The sequence below is a fragment of the Dipodomys merriami genome, unplaced genomic scaffold, assembly GCF_024711535.1.
Source record: "Dipodomys merriami isolate MVZ:Mamm:240054 unplaced genomic scaffold, mDipMer1.0.p SCAF_332, whole genome shotgun sequence".
Taxonomy (NCBI): domain Eukaryota; kingdom Metazoa; phylum Chordata; class Mammalia; order Rodentia; family Heteromyidae; genus Dipodomys; species Dipodomys merriami.
In genome coordinates, this window is record NW_027204849.1 from 245,097 (window position 1) to 267,309 (window position 22,213).

General features: G+C 35.3%; 1 pseudogene; it reads left to right on the plus strand.

Annotated features, from left to right (window-relative positions):
- The window catches only part of LOC138842250 (selenoprotein F-like), a 50,684-nt pseudogene extending 28,947 nt beyond the window's left edge, over window positions 1-21,737 (plus strand).
- Window positions 21,738-22,213: the final 476 nt, after the last annotated feature.

Below are 22,213 nucleotides of genomic sequence, written 5' to 3' on the forward strand. Positions count from 1 at the left end.
ACCCCACCCTTTCTAGTTCATGGAAGAATTGGTATATTTTAAAGGTTTTACAGAATTCAACTGTGAAACCATCTGGATCTGGACTTTACTTTGTTGGGAAGTCTTTTATTCCCATTTCATTATTTGTTATAGAGCTGTTTATGCTGATAATATGGTCTTGGTTCTGTTTTGGTATATGATGTTTTCTAGGAATGCATACACTTCTACTTTATTTTCTAATTTGTTTGCATAAAGGTTTACAAAGCATTTCCTTAAAATATGAATTTTACTTATATCTCTTGTTATTTTCCCTTTTCATCTCTGATTTTATTTCTTTGGGTAGTTTCTTTTGGTCAAGTTTATTAAGGACTCACCAATTTTGTTCATTGTTTCAAAGAAACATCTTTGGTTCTTGTAGACTTTTTTTGTAAGTCCCGGGCTTGAACTCTGGGCCTGGATGCTGTCTCTCAGCTCTTCAGCTCAAGGCCAGCTCTCTACCATTTGAGCCACAGCTCCACTTCTGGTTTTCTGGTGATTAATTGGAGATAAGAGTCACCGCCTTTCCTCCCCAAGCTGGCTTTGAACCACGATCCTCAGATCTCAGCCTCCTGAGTAGCTAGGATTATAGGCATGAGCCACCAGCACCCAGCTTCTTGTAGACTCCTATTTCATTTATTTCTGATCTAGTGATCATTTCTTCCTATCTATTAATTTTGAGTTTGGCTTTTTCTTGTTTATCTAGGAGCTTGAAATGCATCAGAATATTAATTTGAAGTGTTTCTAATTTATTGATGTTGGCATCATAGCCTCTTTCTGCTGACTTGGCTGTTTCTTAAAAGCTCTCTTATGTTGTTTGCTTACTATATTGGATTCTAGGAACTTTGGGATTTCTCTTCTTCTGACTTCAGTAACCCACTGATCATTTAGCAATGTGTTGTTCAGTCTCCATGAGTTTGAATATTTTCTGTGGTTACTTTTAACTGTTAAGCTCCAATTTTATTCCATTATGAATTGACAAGATACAGGGAAATTTCAGTTCTCTTAAAATTGATCAAACTTGCTATATAACCTAGGATAAGGTCTGTTTTGGAGAATGTTCCATGGGCTGCTAAGAAGGATATGTTTCATGCACATTCTCATCTTGTAGGTGAAATATTCTATAGATGTCTATTAGATCTATGCTGAGTTTTTGACTGGATGATAGATACATCCATTGGTGTCAGTGGTATGTTGAAGTCTCCAGGATTGTTTTGTTTGGATCTGTGGGCGTATTAAAGGCTACTAGTCAAGCCGGGCGCTGTAGCTCAAGTGGTAGAGCGCTCGCCTTGAGCTGAAGAGCTGAGGGACAGCGCCCAGGCCCAGAGTTCAAGCCCCATGACCGACCAAAAAAAATAAATAAATAAATAAAGGCTACTAGTCCTAGACCCTGCTTATATGGGGCCCTGAGTGAAAGCCATTCACTCACCCACTGCTGTGGGGTAGATTCTGGATTTGAAATGAGGTTCCACAGCCCTGCCTTTGCTAGTGTGGGACCTGGGTGGGAACTGCTCTCTCACTAGTCATGTTTCTGGAATTGGAAGGAGATTCAGCACTAGTTCTAGCATGTGGGATTCAGAAGTAGGTCCCTCATCCATGGTAGAAATCCACTTGGTCTTCTTCCTGAATTTCTCACTAGGAGCACCTTTTCTGTGGTTTAGAGCAGTTTGTGTAGCCGGAGCCCTCAGAGAATGATGGCTACCGTCTTGCCACTATTTCTGTCCTTTTCAAAGCTTCCAAGCCCTCAGATCTGAAACTGGATTTGTTTCCCTCCACTGGTGTGGTGGCTATGTGGGTATCAGGAACAATATAAAAAGAAGAGGAGGAAGAAAACCAGTGACCCGTCTTCAGTGACGACTCAGCCATAGATCCTCAATCATTTAAGTAAGATTTTTGTTTGCTTTTTCTCCTCTTAAAAGCTTAAAATTTGATATTTCTTGATTAGCACTAATCTCTGCTTATAATTTGTCTAGTTTCTTCTCTTGAGCTGGATGTTTCTGGTAAAGCCCTTCACCTCTAACTGATGAGTGGAAGCTCTGATTTTTTTTTCCCTGTCACTATTCTGCTACCTTCCCAGAAATCTTGACAAAAAGTTTGTATTAGATCACAAAAAAAATGTAGTGCCTTCATTATTTGTACACATGTAATTAGAGCTTAAAAAATTAAATATAGTTAATTTTTTTAATACCAGGAGATTCAAGAATAAACAGTGAATTAAAGTTTTTGTTGTTTGTTTGAGTTGAGGGTTTTTATTGTACTGTAACACTGAGATACTCCCCAGTCACATTCTTATTTTTAAATTACATCATCATACTAAAAGAAGTCTTCAGTGCATCTATTAAAAAACATAGTTATTTCTCAGCTCTGAATTCTGTTCGGTTAAAATTTTTGCTTTTCATCCAGGCAAGCAGCATTTTATTCATAATTATTTTATATATTCACAATCATGTTAATAGTTATAGTAAACTGATTTTTACAGTTATCATAATATGAACAAAACTATTAATTTGGGAGAATAAAATCCAAGTTTAATTAAAGGGTCATTTTTATTTCAAGTGGAGCATTTATAAAATAAGACTGTATGGCTACAAGCCACACTTCATAAAGCCAGAAAAACATAACGCAACTTCTGCCTTGCTTTATTGATACCTACTTGGTTTACTTCTTTTTAGTTGTTGTTACTGTTTTGTTTTGGTTTTGGTTTACATTTTAGAATCAGTGTGGTTAGTCTGTTGACCAGAAATCCCTTTGTTATACCATTTTGCAATTTTTGCCTTATTAATACAGAATATAGAAGGCCATATTTCCTATCTCTAGCTACATATTAAAGTCAGTTGGGAAACTTAAAAAGTAATAGTAATAATTACTACTGATACTGATCTACATAGTTTCCAGGGTTTCGTAATTTTCAAAACTTCCCAGGAAATTCTAGGAGACTGTCAGTTGAGAGCATTGCTGTAAGATAATAGGAATTTGAAAGCCTGAGAAAATTTAGACTGGCTATTCTATTATACCCATGAATGATAACCCTGAATAGTCCTACATAGCAAACGATTAACTGTGTATTAAAGTGGATTTCATATATACAAATCTAATTAACTATAATATGAAAGAAAGTACTATAGAAATAGCCATTGTTAGTTATTTATCAAACAGTAAATGGGAGCCCAAATAATGACAGTAAATGGGAGCCCAAATAATGACATGTCTAAAGAGGTATGCAGCTTGTAAATGGAAAAGCCAGATTGGTTCATGTATGTATTTAACTTGAGCTCTTTTGCTATACCATGTTATACGAAATTTTAATACTTAATTTGATCCAAGTTGTATAATAAGTTCACAAGGTTTCATCATTGTCTTGTTTCTTTAAAGCCATAGTTAAATATATTAAGTGTCTGTATTTGGAAAGTAGCAGATTATTTAAGACTTAGACCAGATTTAAAGATTTGCCATGGAATTAGTGTTATGATCATGATAGCAAGTTAACAAATACAACTTTTTTTTAAATTCAAAGTATTTGTTGGTCAGGTACCAGTGATTTATGCCTGTAATCCTAGCTATTCAGTATGCTAAGACCAGAGGATCAGAGTTCAAAGCCAGGCCTGGCAGAAAAGTCCGTGCAGCTCTTATCTCTGATTAGCGCCCCCCTCCACACACACACACACACACACACACACACACACACACACACACACACACACACACACACACACACACACACACACACACACACACACACACACACACACACACACACACACACACACACACACACACACACACACACACACACACACACACACACACACACACACTGAGCAAGAAGTATTGCTGTAGCTCAAGTGGTAGGACACTAGCTTTAACCACTAAAGCTCAAAACAGCAGGAAGGCTCTTAAGTTCAAATCCCAGGACCAGCACCAGAAGGAACAGCTAACACAAAAGGAAAGAAATTAACATACCACCCAATATAGAAGAAATAGTTGTATTGTCAAAGCTCATAGAATTCACAAACTTCATAGACCACGATAATAACAGTTTGCCTCATGAAGGTTATAATTTGTTTGTGACTTTAAGTATCACTTTCACAATATTGTGAAATTTATGTAATAACTTAATCACAATAAAAATTATTTTTAAAAAGTGTGTGTGTGTGTGGCTTAAAAAGTATTTTGTTTAAGGGGCTGGGAAGGTGGCTCAGTGGTAGAGCACTGGCCTTGCATGCATGAGGCCCTGGGTTTGATTCCTCAGCACCACATAAGCAGAAAAAAAAAGCTGGAAGTGGCGCTGTGGCTCAAGTGGTAGAGCTCTAGCCTTGAGCTGAAGAGCTCAGGGACAGTGCCCATGCCCAGAGTTCAGGCCCCAGGACTGACCCCAAAAAAAGCATTTTGTTTAAAAATTATTTTGGAGTATAGCTAGATGATTAAAAACCACTGAAGGGCTGGAGGCATGCCTCAGCAGTTGAACACCTGCCTAAGAATCCCCCAGAAAGCCTTGATTAACTTTTTGTCTGTGAATCTGAGCCTATTTGTAGAAATTAGTTGGCTTTAGTTACAACAAAATTATCCAGTATCTCCAGAAAGTGGAGATTCTTCAGATAGGGAAATTCCTCAGGAGAGAAATTTGTATTCCAATAGTGATTTGCTATTAGAGAAATCTACCTATAAGAAAAGGAATGCATTGTTCCAAAATCATGGTAAATTACATGAAATGTATAGAATGTTTCCATACATTCATAGATTCTATACATTCTAGCAGTAGTTAAAATGTCCACTTATTTTAAATTATTTGGGCTAGTATAATCCTAATGCAATAATGAACTATTAATGCCTAGATTCTTTTTGTTTATTGGTTGGTTGGTTTTGAGACACTGTCTCCTTTTGTAGCTCTTGATTTTCTGAAACTTCCAGTCCTCCTACCCCAGCCTCCTAGGATAGAGGCATGAGCAAGCCACCATGTCCAACACAAATACAGCTTAATGCATACAAAAAGGTACTGCCAGCTTGTTCTGAGAAATTACTTGCTTCTTTTTTTTTCTTTTTAGCTTTTTCTATTAATATATTACCCTTCTTGAAAGTTAACTTGTTTGGGTTTTTTCATTTTTGTTCTTGGTTTTTGGTCATCCCTATGTTGAACTCAGGCCCTTGAGCTTGCTAGGCTGCCATTCTGCCACTTAAGACATGCAGCAGCACTTTTTTTTTTTCCTGGTTATTTTGGAGATGGAACCCTTTCTTCCTAGTCTGACCTTGAATTTGAGATCTAGGGATCTTTATGCCAGAGTAGCTAGGACTATAGAAATGAGCCACAAGGTCTTGGCTTAAAAGCATAATATTTTTGTGTGTAGTTTTGTTTTGTTGTTTTTTTTGTCAGTCGTTGGGGCTTGAACTCTGGCAGGGCACTGTCCCTAAGCTCTTTAGCTCAAGGCTAGTGCTCTACCACTTGAGCCACAGCGCCACTTCGGGTTTTCTGGTAATTTATTGGAGATAAGAGTCTCATGGCCTTTCCTGCCTGGCCTGGCTTTGAACCGCAATTCTGATATCTCAGCCTTCTGAGTAGCTAGGATTACAGGCGTCAGCCACCTGTGCCAAGCTATTTTTATGTTTTGTTCACTATAAAAAGTAAAAGTTGCTAGGTTAAAAGTCAAGGAATTTTAACCAGTTTCTTTTACTCTTTTCATACTTCATGACCTAGAGGATTGCTGTTATTTTTAAGTAGCATGGCATGTAAATTTGTGGTATGAGAAATTTTGGAGTGGTTACCTAATTACAGAACAATGCATGATAGCCCTGAATAGTGCCGCCATAGTGCCTTCTGCTAGCTATAGGAAAGTGAGTTCATGCACACAACTGAAACATAATCTGTTAAGTTCCTTAAGACTTTTAAAGTTGACTATAATTATAACCAATTAAGGCATTTAAAGTTGACTATAATTATAACCAACTCAAATTATTTATTTGCCATGAAGCAAATATTTTCCTATTAAAAACTATAAATTCCACCAGGTACTGGAGGCTCATACCTGTAATCCTAGCTACTCAGGAGGCTGAGATCTGAGGATCATGACTTGAAGCCAACTTCAGCAGACACACCCAAGAAACTCTTAGCTCTAGTTAACTAACAAAAAGCTGAATTTGGAGAAGAAAATTTAGATTCACTGGATTTAGAGCAGAAAATTAAAGTGAGAGCACAAGGCCCTGAGTTCAAGTCTTGGTGCAGGTACAAAAACATAATAATAAATAGAAATTCATAAGCAAAATAGCAATTAGGATCACAAATTAATGCTGTTAAAATGTCACTTCAGTAATGTTATGCAACTTCTAGTTATGCAACTTTTTGTTTTGTTCATCTTACAATATTTTTAAAGTATATATGATATGAGTAAATTATGTATAAAAAGCATAAGAACAGTTCTATGAAAGTTTACTGAGATAGTCCCTAATTAAAACTACAGGAGGCTGAGAAGTGTGGCTGAACTGACAGAGCACCTGTCTGCCCTAGTTCAAGGCCCGAATTTCAGTACTTAACCCCTATTTAAAAAGAGAGAGAGGCAGAGAAGAGAACCCTAAAAATCAAAATCAACCGGTTTTTCTAGAGAAGATTACATCTGAGCTATTATACATATTTCTAATACTCTGAGGTAGTCAATTGGTATTTTAGAAATTTCTGTTTTGTGTTTTTGTGCATTTTCAAAAAATATTTTAAATAAGCATTCATAGTATATGTGAGGGGTTTGTTTTATTAAATAGATTCTATCTTAGAATGCTAAAGGTAAAATTCCATTTTTTTTAAACTTCTGGACCATATAACTAAAAACTAAGAAGAAATCAAGCAAATGTGTTAAGTTCTTAAAATTCACTAGCATTCTCTTAGCATCACATTATTCCATAAAAAGAATGGGCAGGCTTTTGTTGCTATCAAAAAAAGTGGTATTTGCTATTGGGTTTATTGCAATAAATATTTGCATTTAAGTTTTTCTAAGCTTTTACTAAGAGAATTGTAGGTTTTATGATTGCAAATGCAATGTTTACCACTGAATCTAAATTTCATTAAAGAAAAATATATTTTAGTCCTTTATAATGACATTTTAGTGGTTTTCCCGTAATATCTTTAAATACTATTTCCTGTGAGATTTGCTTTTCTTCCATCTTTTTGGGCAGACAAAAAATACTTCATGAAGTATTTAATGTCCAGTAAGAATCTCCCTTCTTAACTCCCAGTTGAACAAGTATAACAGTGTATTGACTTTTATATCTACCATTTCTTTTGCACTTTGGGGTCATGATTAATAAAATAAGGGTTACTTAAACAGAAGCCCTGTGTCCATCTTTTTAGACAACAACTAAGTGACTAATTGGCAGGGAATATATAAAGTATGAATATACTAGACAAAAGGGATGATTTCATTTCCTGGACAGGATGGAGTAAAATTTTACCACACTACTAGGAATAGTGCTTAATTTAAAACTTAATGAATTACTTATTTTACTAATTTTCTATTTAATATTTCCAGTCCCCTGTTGGCCATGGGTAACTGAAATCACAGAAAAGGAATATTCCTTTTATAGCTCATCCATTTCCTCTTCTGTTAGGGACTGGAATTATAGTCTTACTGAACTCTGACTTTTGGGGTGGGGAAGGGGATCTGTGTATCTGTTTAACTGTAAGGTTAACACTGCCCTTTTTTTTTTTATGCTATTTCTGGAAGTGAAATTCAGTGCCTCCCAAATGCTAGGCAGATACTCTCTACACAGCCCACATAAATTTATACCAGTTTTATAATTCCTGGTTTTCCTCTTGTAGCTTTATGCAGGAGCTATTCTTGAAGTCTGTGGATGAAAATTGGGGAGGTTCCCTCAAGTCCAAGGTATGTAGCAAACTATTGAATCATTTTAAAGTCACCATTATACAAGAATGATTTCATTAAATACTCACAAAAATAAGTTTTAGAATTAGACTTTCTTAACAACATATGAATTTTGTTCGTTTGTTTTTTACAGTATATAAAATGTAGATTTAAAATACAACAAATGAAGTGGTTATTTTCTTAAAAGGAGATTCTGTTGCCAAGTAACTTTTATGACAGCTCTTCTTTTAGCAGATGTAAATGTAATTCCTTTATATAACACACCATTCTAGTATATTTTAAATGTGACTAGATTTATGAAAAACTGCATGAAGTTAGAATAGAATTGATTACCATATAATTTGGGTACACAAAAGAGTCATAATATGTATATCTTCACAAGAATTTAATGATAAATATGTTAAAGGATCATTGTAACTGTATTCTTCAGGCAAACATCAAACAATGGTGAGCTTACCTATTCAAAAAGGCTTTTTAGCCGGGCGCTGGTGGCTCACGCCTAGCTACTCAGGAGGCTGAGATCTGAGGATCGCGGTTCAAAGCCAGCCCGGGCAGGAGAGACCGTGAGACTCCTATCTCCAATAAACCACCAGAAAACCGGAAGTGGCACTGTAGCTCAAGTGGTAGAGCGCTCGCCTTGAGCTGAAGAGCTGAGGGACAGCGCCCAGGCCCAGAGTTCAAACCCCACGACCGACAAAAAAAAAAAAAGGCTTTTTAAATATTTTGTCTTTGTATGCACTTGAAGATAAGTTTTATGATACTGAACTCACAATAGTGAAGCTTTTTATTTAAATACATAATTATTCTATTTATATACTTTATTTTGTTTTGATGTTGGCTTATTTTCAATTGTTTCTTACATTATTTACTAATGGTAAATGATTATGGGGGGATTCCACATGTCATACAAATTTCCTGTGTGAGCACATGCCTTTTATTGCTGACTTAGATTTGCTTATAATAAAATAATGCTTATTTTGACACAGAAGTATGAAATTCAGTAGTTTAACTTGTCATTTTTAAGTGAGCCTCAAAGAGACACATCTAGTTAAATATATTTGTTAGAATAAGTACATATTCTAATGTAGCACAGATTTAATTTATACTTCTGCTATGGGTAAACATTCTTACTCTGATCCTGTCCCCCTTTATCTCAGACACCTAAACAGAGAAGCCACATTTTGAAAGATTGAATCTGGAGTCTTTATTAGAAAGCCAGTGTCTGCAGGCAGACTCCTGTTTCAAAGGCCTGCAGCCCTTCTAATACACTTAACACTTAGAAAACTAAGAAAGCAGAAAAAAACAATACTAACTAACAAACCAGATATGGAGAGCTGAAATCGGATGCTATGGTGACTGGAGGAGAGCCAGGGGACATGAGACAGGAGACAGACACAAGAGGCTTGGTGTCCTGGCGCTAAACATGTCTGCATCTAAATAGGGTCAGGTCCTGGGCCAGGGTCACAGGAAACTCCAGAGTTCAGGGCACTGGACTGAACCGTCCAGTAATCTATCATCCAAGTCCCACAGGCATGCGCCCGTCACCTAGGAGATGGGACTGCACCTTCCTCCATCATGAAGACAAGGTGGAACCAGTTAAACCCAATTCCCTATCCACCACGGGGCAAAGATGGGGCCAGTTAGACCCAACAACCTGGCTAAAATACAGCAACTTGTATTGGTCTTTTATATTAGTTCTTCAAATGACAACATGATTAGTCTTATTCCTATTCTGTGCTTTTACTAAGAGAATTGCAGGTTCTGTCATTAGAAAAGCAATGTTTACCATTGGATCTGAATATTAAATAACACAGCAGTTGCCAAAGTTTTGTCAATTACCTTATACCATACTGATTATATTTACTGATTTGTATTTTTTTTTGTTTTTTTAAGTGCTGTTAGGTTACTTTGGTTGTTTTTATTTTTAACAATACCAGTGTATATCCTAGCATATTAGAATCCTCCTGCCTCAGCTTCTAAATGCAGGAGTTATAGCCATGTGTCATCATATTTGACTGAATTGTTTTATTAATAATCTTCTGTGACTTAGTTTTCATTGATGCTGCAAAAAGCCATCCTATTTATGAAACCAGATTTTATGTCTGTGGTAACATAGATTTCTTTCTTGCTTTTTTTTTTTTTTAATTTGTTTGGGTGGGGAATAGAGTCTCACTATGTAGCTTACAGTAGTTTTGAACTTAAATCCTCCTGCCTCCTCCATGTTACATCTATGTTAAGCAACTCCAGTGTTGATAAAGATCATATTTCTTAGCCCAGATCCAAAAACAAAGCAATTTACAACAATAAATTTTCTTATTTTAAGCTTTTTAATACACGAATGCAAAGTTAAGATTTCACATGTGTTTGTTGTGCTGTATTATTAAATGAAATAATTGTATGAAATGGTGGGGATGGATATGAATGACATTTTATTATGATTGACATGTACTTTTTTAATCAATAAGAACTAAGTATATGGCTATTCACAGTCTTAATCATATTTGCTATAAGCTTTTATAATCAAATCTTAAAATCAATATTCAGTATATTACATTGTAGGACTACATGTGATGTAATCAAAGATGTGTCATATATAGATGTAGGTCTGTTTTGTCCCTTTTCATTTCTATTTTCACTGTATGTGATTCTTGGAAATAAGTAATTCAAACATTTTTCTTTAACTTCAAGACATACACTTATTATCCAATCCCTGCTTATAGAGCAAGCACTAGGATTGATATGTGTGTTAAAGGTTAGCTCTAACATGTCCCTGAACGTTAAGTCAGGAGGTTCTCCTCAGCCATATAGACAATAAAACTTAGCTCTTAGGGGTAGTATAAGTGACAAAATAAGAATCCTAAGGGAAAACCTGAATGAAACATTTAATACGTGATAAATCTGTATCATTTTGAAGTACAAATTTGCCTTTATAATTGACAGTCATAAGCTCATTTCCTAGAAATAGTGATGGATCTGATTTCTTTCAAAATTTCTGAACTGATTATCATTGAGAAGTACTAAAATAAGCCTGATGATTGTGGCTCATGCCTATAATCCTAGCTACTCAAGAGCCTGAGCGCTCAGAATCACGGTTCAAAGCCAGCCTGGGCAGGCTTTAATTAAACTAAGTCTATGAGACTCATACCTCCAATTAACCACCAGAAAAGTGGAGCTGTAACTCAAAGTAGTAGAGTGCCAGCAAAAGAGCTCAGAGACAGCACCCAGGCCCGGAGTTCAAAAGAGCTCAGACAGCCCGCAGGCCCGGAGTTCAATTACCACAACTGACAGAGAAGAAAAAATACTGCCATTCTTCTTATTTTCAGAGAATAAAGCTTATTCCATCTTGTGGTTACTTACTCTATCATTCCTTTTGAATATCTAAGCTATATTAGGGATAATTAAACCATAGTGAAAAAAACAGGGCTGAGAAGGTGGCTTGGTGGTAGAGCACTTGCCTTGCATGCATGAGGCCCTGGGTTCGATTCCTCAGCACCACATAAGCAGGAAAAAAAGCCGGAAGTGGCGCTGTGGCTCAAGTGGTAGAGCGCTAGCCTTGAGCTGAAGAGCTGCGGGACAGCGCCCAGACCCAGAGTTCAGGCCCACAACCGGACCCAAAAAAAAAAAAAGACTAAAGTTAGAAGGATACTGTAATAATAAAGTGAAACATCAATATTACAGTTTTCTGTGATTTTTGTTACTACATGGCCTACATAGTATGACGCCATCTTTGTCCAATTTGTAGGGGTTTTAGTTTTCATTGGACACATTTGTGAATTCAGATATATTGTTTTCTACCCATAATGGCATAAAAGAAAATTGACAAGTTTTCATGATTGTTAAATGAAAGATGAATCTTGTGCTTTAGGCCTCAATTGTCCAGTTATCTAGCCAACCACTGGCTATTTAACCCACTCAGTTCCTCAGTGAATTGCAATATTTCAATGCTCAGTACATTATATCAAACAGATCAGAGATAGAATATTGACGTTAATGCAGAAATTTCTATTGGACAGTGCTACTGTAGACTAATGATAGTATATCTAATTAGATAGCAAAATCTCTGGCTGTGATACTTTATTTACTAACAATTAGAATGAGTTTTCTCAAAATCAGGAATCAGTGAATGAACAATATATAAAGAAAGTAAATTCTTGTTTCAAGCAAATACTTTATCATACATGAGTGTGTGTTGTTCTGGTGATTATAACACCTAGTTTTTATGATGTTTATGCCAAAGTAGAGGTATGTAAATAGATGTTTGGCAGGAAATGGATGGTGTAAGCTGTGGGTTTAGTTCAGTGATAGAAGTAAGTGTACTTAGCAGTTAGGTCCTAGGTTTAATCCCCAGCACTTCCTTCATTAAAAAATTAAAAATTACTGGAAAAAAATACTGGATTGATTGTTCTAATATATTTATATAACTTTGTATTTTACAAATAAAATGGTCATCTTCAACAAAATAAGCCTTCAAATACTATCACTTTGACAATGTAAGTACAAGAAGAAAAGCCAGAGCAATAATAAGCTAGAATCTACTAGAAATGTATTTGAAATCTAGAATCCATATTTGTAAGATAGGTTTGTTACCAATTCAAATATGAGAGTCAGTGAGCTATTAGTTGCATCAGAGCACATTTTATTTTATTTACCTTCAAAACCAGGAAAATAGTTGGCTTAAGTATGCTCAAATTCTTGTTCATATGTGTCTCACTTTGTTTTTTTGGAGACATGATCTCAAAAAAAGGCTGCCTTCTCCCTACCTAAGCCTTTTCAGTGCTAAGATTATAGATTATACATCTGTATAATCTGTATTATACAGATCTGGCTTATCACTTTGAAATAGAAACAGTGTCTACTGTAATTGTACAGTAATTCTACAGTAATTGCTATTTTTTTCATATGTTCCGAACACTAATCTATCTTGGTTCTTCTTCAGAATCTAAGGAAAATAAATGTATCTTGAAAGGGTGTCATTTATCCGAATATTAGTTTCTCTTTGTATATTGACAATTCATGAAGCTGTAGAGCACAAGAAATATAATTAAATGTGATTACAACAAGCAGCTCTGTATATTAAAATACCAAATTTTTGTCAAGTGTTTAAAAATTCACTATTTGGATTTTTCTTATCCTTTGTAGAGCATATGAGAATTTTCCCATATAACACTGTCATGTTATATATGTTCATACTGGTGATTCAAATCATTACTGCATTCAAATTTGTCCTCTCTCCCATGGTACTGGAATTTTTAACTCAGGGTCATGCACTTGACATGTTGTACAATCTTTTTTGCTTTTGTTATTCTGTGTTTTTTGTCCTGCTTAGCATGGACCCCTGCCCACATATTTATGCTTACTGCATAGCTGGAGTGGCTGTACACTCATATGCCCAGCATTTGGTTGAGATGGAGGTCTATTGATAATTTTGCCCTGGGGACTGACCTTAACTTTGAATTCTCACAGTATCTGCTTCTCAAGTAGCTGGGATTAACAGGTATGAATGGCACCCAACTAATTACTGTCATTTTTTTTTTTTTCCTGACTGGTGAAGATCCAAGAATACTGTTGCCTTTTTTAGCATAGTTTTGTTTAGGTTTTGAAGTGCTAGAGAACAAACTCAGGGCTTTGCACCTGCTAGGCAAGAGTTTTACTACTGAGCCACATGTACTCCAGCCCTCTTAGCATATATATTTGCTGTATTTTTTTTCATTTACTTTCTCCATTCAAAACCTTGGCAGTTGTTTGACTATTATGAAATGTCAGTTTTTTGTTTGTTTGTTTGTTTGTTTGTTTTGCTGTTTGGAGAGGGGTTTTCTTTTTTTTGTTTGTTTTTTAAATTTTATTTTATTTGTGAACATACTGTACAGAGGGGTTACAATTGCATGGGCAGGATAATGCGTACATTTCTTACCAAGCACTGCAGCCTCCTCCTTTGTTTACCCTTCACATCACTTCCCAGCCTCCCTCCTCCCCCCCCAATCCCCATCCTTCTCCTTCCCCCCTTCCCCCCCCACCGCACCGACGTTGTAAAGCTCATTTTGGACATGGCAACTTGTACTTCTCATTGTTGCAACAGGTCCACCTGTATCCTTAAACAACTGGTTTTTCCCCATCTCCTCCACAAGTTATACTGACATCAAATATAGTGAAAGCAGGGGTTATACTGTGGGGGAGGGACATACAAAGCAACAGAGAGATAATCTTATAGATGCATTAGAAACACATGCATGAAAGAAAAAAACATTAAAATACATATCTAAGGGTTCATTTTCCTGACATCACATTATCTGACCTTTTCTGCTTGACTCATACATATACTAGATATTGCAAATAAGGGAAACCATGGGACCTATCATCCCTAGCCATAAAAGAAATGCAAATCAAAACAACATTGAGATATCACCTCACTCCAGTTAGAACGGCAAAAATCAAGAACTCTAACAACAACAGATGCTGGAGGGGATGTGGACAGAAAGGAACCTTACTTCATTGTTGGTGGGAATGTAAACTTGTTCAACCACTTTGGAAAGCAGTATGGAGGTTCCTCAAAAGACTTCACATAGATCTCCCCTATGACCCAGCAATCCCACTTTTGGGCATTTACCCAAATGTTTACAAACAAGACCACACTAAACCTACCAGCACAACTATGTTTGTTGCAGCATTATTTACCATAGCTAAGATCTGGAACCAACCCAGATGCCCCTCAGTAGATGAATGGATCAAGAAAATGTGGTATATATACACAATGGAATTCTATGCCTCCATCAGAAAGAATGACATTTCCCCATTTGTTAGGAAATGGAAAGACTTGGAAAAAATTATATTAAGTGAAGTAAGCCAGGCCCAAAGAAATGTCAGTTTTTAAGATCAAGATAAGGTAAGACGTAAAGTCCTTTTGGTCTTTGAGATTGTGTTGCAGAAAGGGCATCATTTGATATTCAGTTCTTAAGTTTTCAGTTCTCTAGTTGCATTTTTGTTGCCTTTTGTCACTCAGGTACAGTAAATCTTACTTCTCTTAATCCAGGGTACTTATTACTTATTATTAAATTAATAGCATTTGTGCTAAAATATAGTCAATGGTAGAGTGTTTTTCTAGAATGAAAGCCTGAAGCCCTGCTGAGTTTGACCTTCAGCTGTGCATACAAATAATTAGCAATTTTTAATTTCTTTGATTCTGGGAATCAAACCCAGGACTAGTCACACTCTGAACAAAGCTCTATCACACAGCTATAGCCTGCCCCGATTGCATTGCCGTCATTGCCTTTATGACCATCTTCTGCCTCTTTTTTTTACAAATCTGTTTTAAGGAAATTGTAGGTTTCTTACTCTTTTTTTATTTATTGAAGTTAAAGAACATAGTTTCCTCATATTCTCAGATAACTGATCCAATGCCATGTGTATATGATGTCATTAAAGATTTGTTTTTAAAAAGTTCATTTACTGCTTGTAAAAAGAGATTTGCCTATACAAAGTATCTAACAATTATTCTGATTCAGATTGAGGATGCTTTATGGATCTCTGCCTAACAGAAAAGAGTTAAAAGCTGAGAGAAACAGTCGTTAGGGACTCCTCTTAATATTTCTTTTAAATTTGTTCACTCATTTCATCCTATTAAAAGTCTGTTAAATGAAAATTACTAACTGCTAACAGTTTTGTTTTGGATACAGAAAAGAATAATCTTTCTTCAGAGTGGTTTCTTAATGTAATTGGAAAAACAAATTGACACATTTGGAAGTATGTTGGATACTGTTTTGTCCATGCATAGAGAGTTAGCTAACAGTCTAAAATGCAGTAGGATATCATAAAATAACTTGTTTGAAAGTTCTTGATTGAGCAGAATATTTGAACAAATCTTGCAGAATGAAATTAAATAGAAAACGTAACTTTAATCAGTCAGAATAACAGTTTTATTTTGAATTAAGTTTTGCAGGGAGAAATTAGTATCTTTCAAGTCCTCAAAACTTTAAAAGAAAATTTCACTTACCCTACCTTCATAATGAAAAGTCAGTAAATACACTTGTTTTCTAATTCTAAGTTTGAAGAATAAGTCTCTAGCTCGGAATATGGCCTAACAACACCAGCCTCTCAAGTACCAGGCCCTGTGTTCAAAGCACAGAAATATAAGATACTAAACAAAATGCTATATGTGTTATGTTTAAAAAATGTGTTCTACACTACTAAATATCCCCATGCTGCTGATCACATGTATGGTATATATGTGTACACCGTTATATGTTATAGACTGTGATAGACAATTTGCTCCAGGAAAGTTAGAATGAACTTGTAACTTTAAATGAGCATCTTTATTCCACAATACTGTGAAATTTGGGAAATTATGTAATCACTTAATCACAATTAAAAAAAAAAAAAAGAACCTTGCGGAAGGTAGGGAGGGAAGGGATGGTAGGGGGAAAACAATGGAGGGGGTAACAATGCTCAATAGGAAGTATACTCATTACCTTGCTCATGTAACTGTAACCCCCTGTATAATATCTTTACAATAAAAAAAATTTTTTAATGTGTTCTAAACTTTTTAAATTTGATCAGATAGACATGATCATTATTGAAAAGTTGACAAGACACAAATATTAACAATGAAAAAAAGAAGGAAGTGCTCCTTTAAAATTTGCCCCTATCGATACCCCAGGTTAAAGCCTTCTGTTTAGGACTTTAGTTAGTGCTTCTGAGCTGTTTCATTTAGAAATGAAATTATTTAGGAATAAGTATGTACTATTTTTTCAATACCCATAGGGGAAAAAAGAATCTATAACCTATACATCATAACAGTTTGTACTTTGTGAATAAATATAGGTCAGTATCATTTTTTTAGTAATTGATGTGTTCATCCTACCAATAGCCTTTTCACACATTTAGATTATTTCCAAATACCTAGGTTTTTTTGTTGTTGTTTTGTTTTGTTTTTGGCCAGTCCTGGGGCTTGGCCTCAGGGCCCGGGCACTATCCTTGAACTCCTTTTGCTTAAGGCTAGCACTCTTACCACTTGAGCCATAGCACCACTTGCAGCTTTTTCTGCTTATGTGATACTGAGGAATTAAACCCAAGGCCTCATATATGCTAGGCAAGCACTCATTCCCAGCCTTCCAAATACCTGAATTTTTATGAAGACCTTAAACATATCATCTAAAAGTATAATCTATCAATATAAATTGAATCCTATAAGTATACTAACAAACTTAAAACAGTACATTTTAACACTTGCTAAGTACCCTTTTAGAAGGATGTTTGGACCTCTTTCCACAACTCAACCTAGGAAAAACAATCTCTCCCAGCTTCCTCTTTTTTTCTACTCTAAAATAAATCTGTATGTATCTTGCTCTTTGCCATTATAATTATTAGTGTACCTGAGCATTTATTTCAATTGTTGATTGATCCTTTTTCTATTAATTACATGTTTCTATCTTCAGTATTTTTTCTTTATTGTAAGAACCTCTTAATACATTGCAATTTAGAGATAATTTTTACCAGTTGGTCATGTTTATGGTAGTGGTGGTATTGCTGCTCTAAAGTTTCAATTTTTATGCAAACCTATAAAGCATTTCTTTTAGGGGAAGAATTTTGTTTCCCATATTCATTTTAGGTATCTGTTTTACAAACTTTAGTGAGTATTCTGAACCTCTCTTAGCATTTATCACAAGTGTAATTATTTGTTTAGCCTCTTCATCAAACTGTAAATTTCATAAAGTCAGGGACTGATATGTTTGATGTAGCTATGTATGCGGTCTTACATATAGTAGATAACCAATATTTTTGTGTTAAAGTTTTACTCTATGTGAAATGTATTTAAATATGATTCGATGTTGATACCTATGTTTTCTGTTATTCCCAAATAGCTCAATAGTTTTCTCAAAAGTTTTCTTTGAATAATTCACGTATACATCAGACACATATATCCCTTCCCATTCCTTTTTTCTGATTAATAACTTTACCATATTCAAAACATGTAAAATATTTATCTCTAGGCTGGGAAGGTGGTTCAGTGGTAGAGTGCTTGCCTTGCATGCATGAGGCCCTGGGTTCGATTCCTCAGCACCACATAAGCAAAAAAAAAAAAAAAAAAAAAAGCTGGAAGTGGCGCTGTGGCTCAAGTAGTAGAGTGCTAGCCTTGAGCTGAAGAGCTGAGGGACAGCATCCAGGCCCAGAGTTCAGGCCCCATGACCGGACCAAAAAAAAGAAAAAAAATTTATCTCTTCTAATCGTTTAAGTGTTCTGGTCTCAGTATCATGGAGTATATTATTAAATTGTTCCCTCATATTTTACTTTGTAAAGTTGTCTTGACTATTTTCATTTATAGCTGAGCTATTTGGTGTTTTTACTAATTTGAAAAAGTCTTAAAACATATAGTCTGCCACAAAAGATTTATTTTCTACCTATTTGAATAAGACAATACTTGGTTTAAGTTTATTTCCATTTTTGGTGTTGATCTTTGAGCTGGCTGAGATTTTGACATAACAATTTGGATCTTTTTTTCCTTTAAGCTTTTGTCAGAAGTGATAAACCCAAACTGTTCCGTGGACTACAAATCAAGGTAAGATTATTGTAATGGAACTTCTCCAGATACTTTTTGAAGTAAAATAAGGATAAAAACGATAGCTGGACACTGGTGGCTCACACTTGTAATCCTAGATACTCAGGAGGCTCAGCTCTGAGGATTAAGGTTCTAAGCCACCCTGGGCAGGAAAGTCTGAGACTCTTATCTCCTTTAACTACCATAAAAATATTGAAGTACAGCTGTGGCTCAACTGCTTAAGCAAAAAGACTCTGGATAGCGCTCAGGCCCTAATTCCAAGCCTCAAGACCCACACAAAAAATTAGTTAGTATGATAAATATAATACAAATAAGTATAAATATCCATAAATAAACTTTGATTTTTTTAGAGCAGTTCTTTGTATACAGAAAATCTGGAGTTTCCATACTATTTAACCTCCACCCTTACCCTCAGTTTCCTGTTAGAATTCAGTAAGTTTGTATTAAGGTTCAGTTTTTCTTTTGTGTGGCTGAAGTTTTTCCAATTGCATAATAACATTGTCATGCAGAATATTTTCTCTGTCCTAAAAATCTTGATTGCTTCTCAGATTTATCTCTCTGTCTCCTCTACCACTGCCAGCCACTTGTCTTGTTCTTGCTTTATGGTTTTGCCTTTTGTAGAGTGCATATAATAGTATTTTCACATTGCCTTCTTTTACTTATCAATGTGCATGTAACGTTCTGAGAGCTTCTTTTCTATGCTTCAATAGCTCCTTTTTATTGCTGAACAATATTCTGTTGTACCACAGATTCTTTTTTTTCTATTCATCTATGTAAGAATAACTCTATAGTTTGTAGTTTGGGCCAACAGTTAACACTTTTTTATATAATTTCTATGTATACAAAAGTTTTCATTTAATTTAGGGTAAATACCTAGGAGTATGAATTGCTGGGTTTTATAGTTTGACCTCTGTGTGACTTGGAAATATTTTCTTCTACAGGTTGTTTTTTCAATCTGTCCATTGTTTCTTTAATTGTACATAAGTTTTTTGAGCTTAATGTAGTCCTAGCTGTCATCTGTCTTACTTTTGCTTTTTTTCCCCACATTTTAATTTGGATTTTTTAGGTTAGATTGTTTTGTTTTGTTTGGAATAAGTTATTTTGGTTTTGCTAAAATTTAAGAATTGACTGTTTAATGTGAATCCTTTTATTGGATGTTTGTTTTGCAGAGATTTTCCTGCCAATCTGTAGCTTATCTTTTTTTTGGAAGGGAGGAAGGTTTGTACTCAGGGCCTAACACTTGATTAATTTGTGTAATTGATTGGTGTTCCACTACTTGTACCAGCCCAGTCTCAAAGTCTTTTCTGCCCAAGCTAGCTTTGAAACCTCCATTCTCTGGATCTTCCAGATCTCAGCCTTCTGAGTAGCTAGGATTACAGGCATGAGCCACCATTGTCTGCTTGTAGCTTGTATTTTTATTCTCATTGTCTTGAATGGAGCAGACTTTATTCTTTGGGACTGGAAGTACAACTCAATGGTACAATACTTGCCTGCAGTGCATAAGGCTCTGGGTTCCAACAACAACAACAACAACAACAACACACACACACACACACACACACACACACACACACACACACACACACACACACACACACACACACACACACACACACACACACACACACACACACACACACACACACACACACACACACACACACACACACACACAAAATTGGGAATATACTGAGTGTTGATAATGATATCAGAACTTCTCTCCATCTCTCAAGTCCATAATCCACAGAATTTTGAAAAAAAAAAAAACCACATGAAGCATAATTGCTGAAAGAAGATATAAGAAAGTACTCTTTCTCAACACAGCTATATCTTAGTTATCAGGTTTTAGTCACTTAAAATCAAAGAGTTAATCTTGTGACATTATAAATGCATTGGTTTTATTGTCATTTTTTCCCAGATTTAGAATTTCACAGAACTATAAATACCGATTCCAACCAACTAATGGATCTGAAATTTCAAGAACTCCATCTAATTCTAAACTGATTATAACAACATCATTACATTTCTTAAGCCAAAGGAAACTTATAATCCAGCATAGGATTCTATATCTAATTGTTTTTATGCACGGCTTATTTCACAATTTCTCTTATACCATTCTTCTATCTTATTTGAATTCATTTACCACCACTATCAAATTTTAAGCTCTTCAGTATGAGTCATGTATGCAAAAAATAGTTTGTACATTCATAATAAGCTTTAAATCCCAAATAAACTGTCTTGATACCAGCAGATACTTTTCTGTTTAGAAGAAATAGTATTTTTTCTCACATTTATGATGCCACTTAATTCTTTCTTAAAAGACTTTCAGATCTATTATTATGTTACATCTAAAAATTTTTAATTGCTCATACATTTTTTAAAATAACAATGCCCTTTCACAGCAGAAAATAATGATCATGTCCCTCTTTTATACAGTATGTTCGTGGTTCAGATCCTGTACTGAAGCTTTTGGATGACAACGGGAACATTGCTGAAGAGCTAAGCATCCTCAAATGGAACACAGATAGTGTGGAAGAATTTCTGAGTGAAAAATTGGAGCGCATATAAATCTTGCTTAAATTCTGTCCTATCATTTTGTTGCCTTATCAAATGAAATATTACAATATCCAGAAAGTTGTTCTGCATGCTTCCATTGATCAGCCTTTCACTGTGAGGCATTAAACATTCTAGTTAGAAGTTGAGGTGGCAGCACAGCCTATAATATGTGAGGAGTGAGCAAGCTTCACAGAACCCACTTTTTCTAAATTTCTATCCATTTGCATTTGTTGATACCACTAATGAAATGCTTTGTAACAGGCTTGTCATAAAATGCAAAGGATAGTTTGATAATTGGTCAAGTTTAATCAACAACAGAATTCTAAATCAGGAAGAGTTAATGAAGACAATGCTATGCCTCCTATGCTATGTGCTCTTTCAACAATAATGACAGAAAACTACAGAGCAAGTAAGATCAACTGAGCCTCAACAGATTGCCTTCTCCTCGGAACCTCTTGTGTTTTGTATTCCACCACTTTCTTTTTAGTAGAAATATTATTTAGATTGTAATGAGTGTCCTGCAGAAAACTTTGGTAGCTTATTATTGTGAAAACAGCTTGGAGATCTGCAGTAAGAGTGGATCATACACAAAGATTTGCATCAATGAAGACTACACAGAAAACCTTTCTTAAGGATTTGTGCAGATCAGATATTTGGCAAATTTTTGTGCTTTATATTCTTATAGAAAAATGTTCATTTTAAAAATGATCACTTGTAATACCAAAATATAAATAAAACCAGTCAAAAGTCTTGAATTTGACGTTATCCTAATTTGTCTTCGCATGTTTAAAAATGTTAATGTTATTGCTGCATTCATCTCAGCTATTTATTTATTTATTTATTGCCAATCTTGGGACTTGAACTCGAGGCTTAGGCACCCTTTCAGGGCTGGCACTCTATCTCCTGAGCCACAGCTCCACTTTCAGCTTTTTGCTAATTAATTGGAAATAAGAATTTCATGGACTTTTCTGCCTAACTGGCAGTACTGCAGTACTTAGATCTCAGCCTCCTGAGTAGTTAGGAGCCACAGGCACCCAGCCTAGTTTTTGGTTTTCTATTTTAAACAAAATGTAAAAATTGCTGAACCAGTTAAAAGTTACCCTAAATTCTATTGTTGGTAATAGAGATCGGTTATTAGTCTTTACCAGTAGTTTATGTCATATAATATTTAAAATTAGTCCATTTTTAAGGGTAGCAAGAGAATATTGTCTGCCTAAACTGGCTTTTTAAA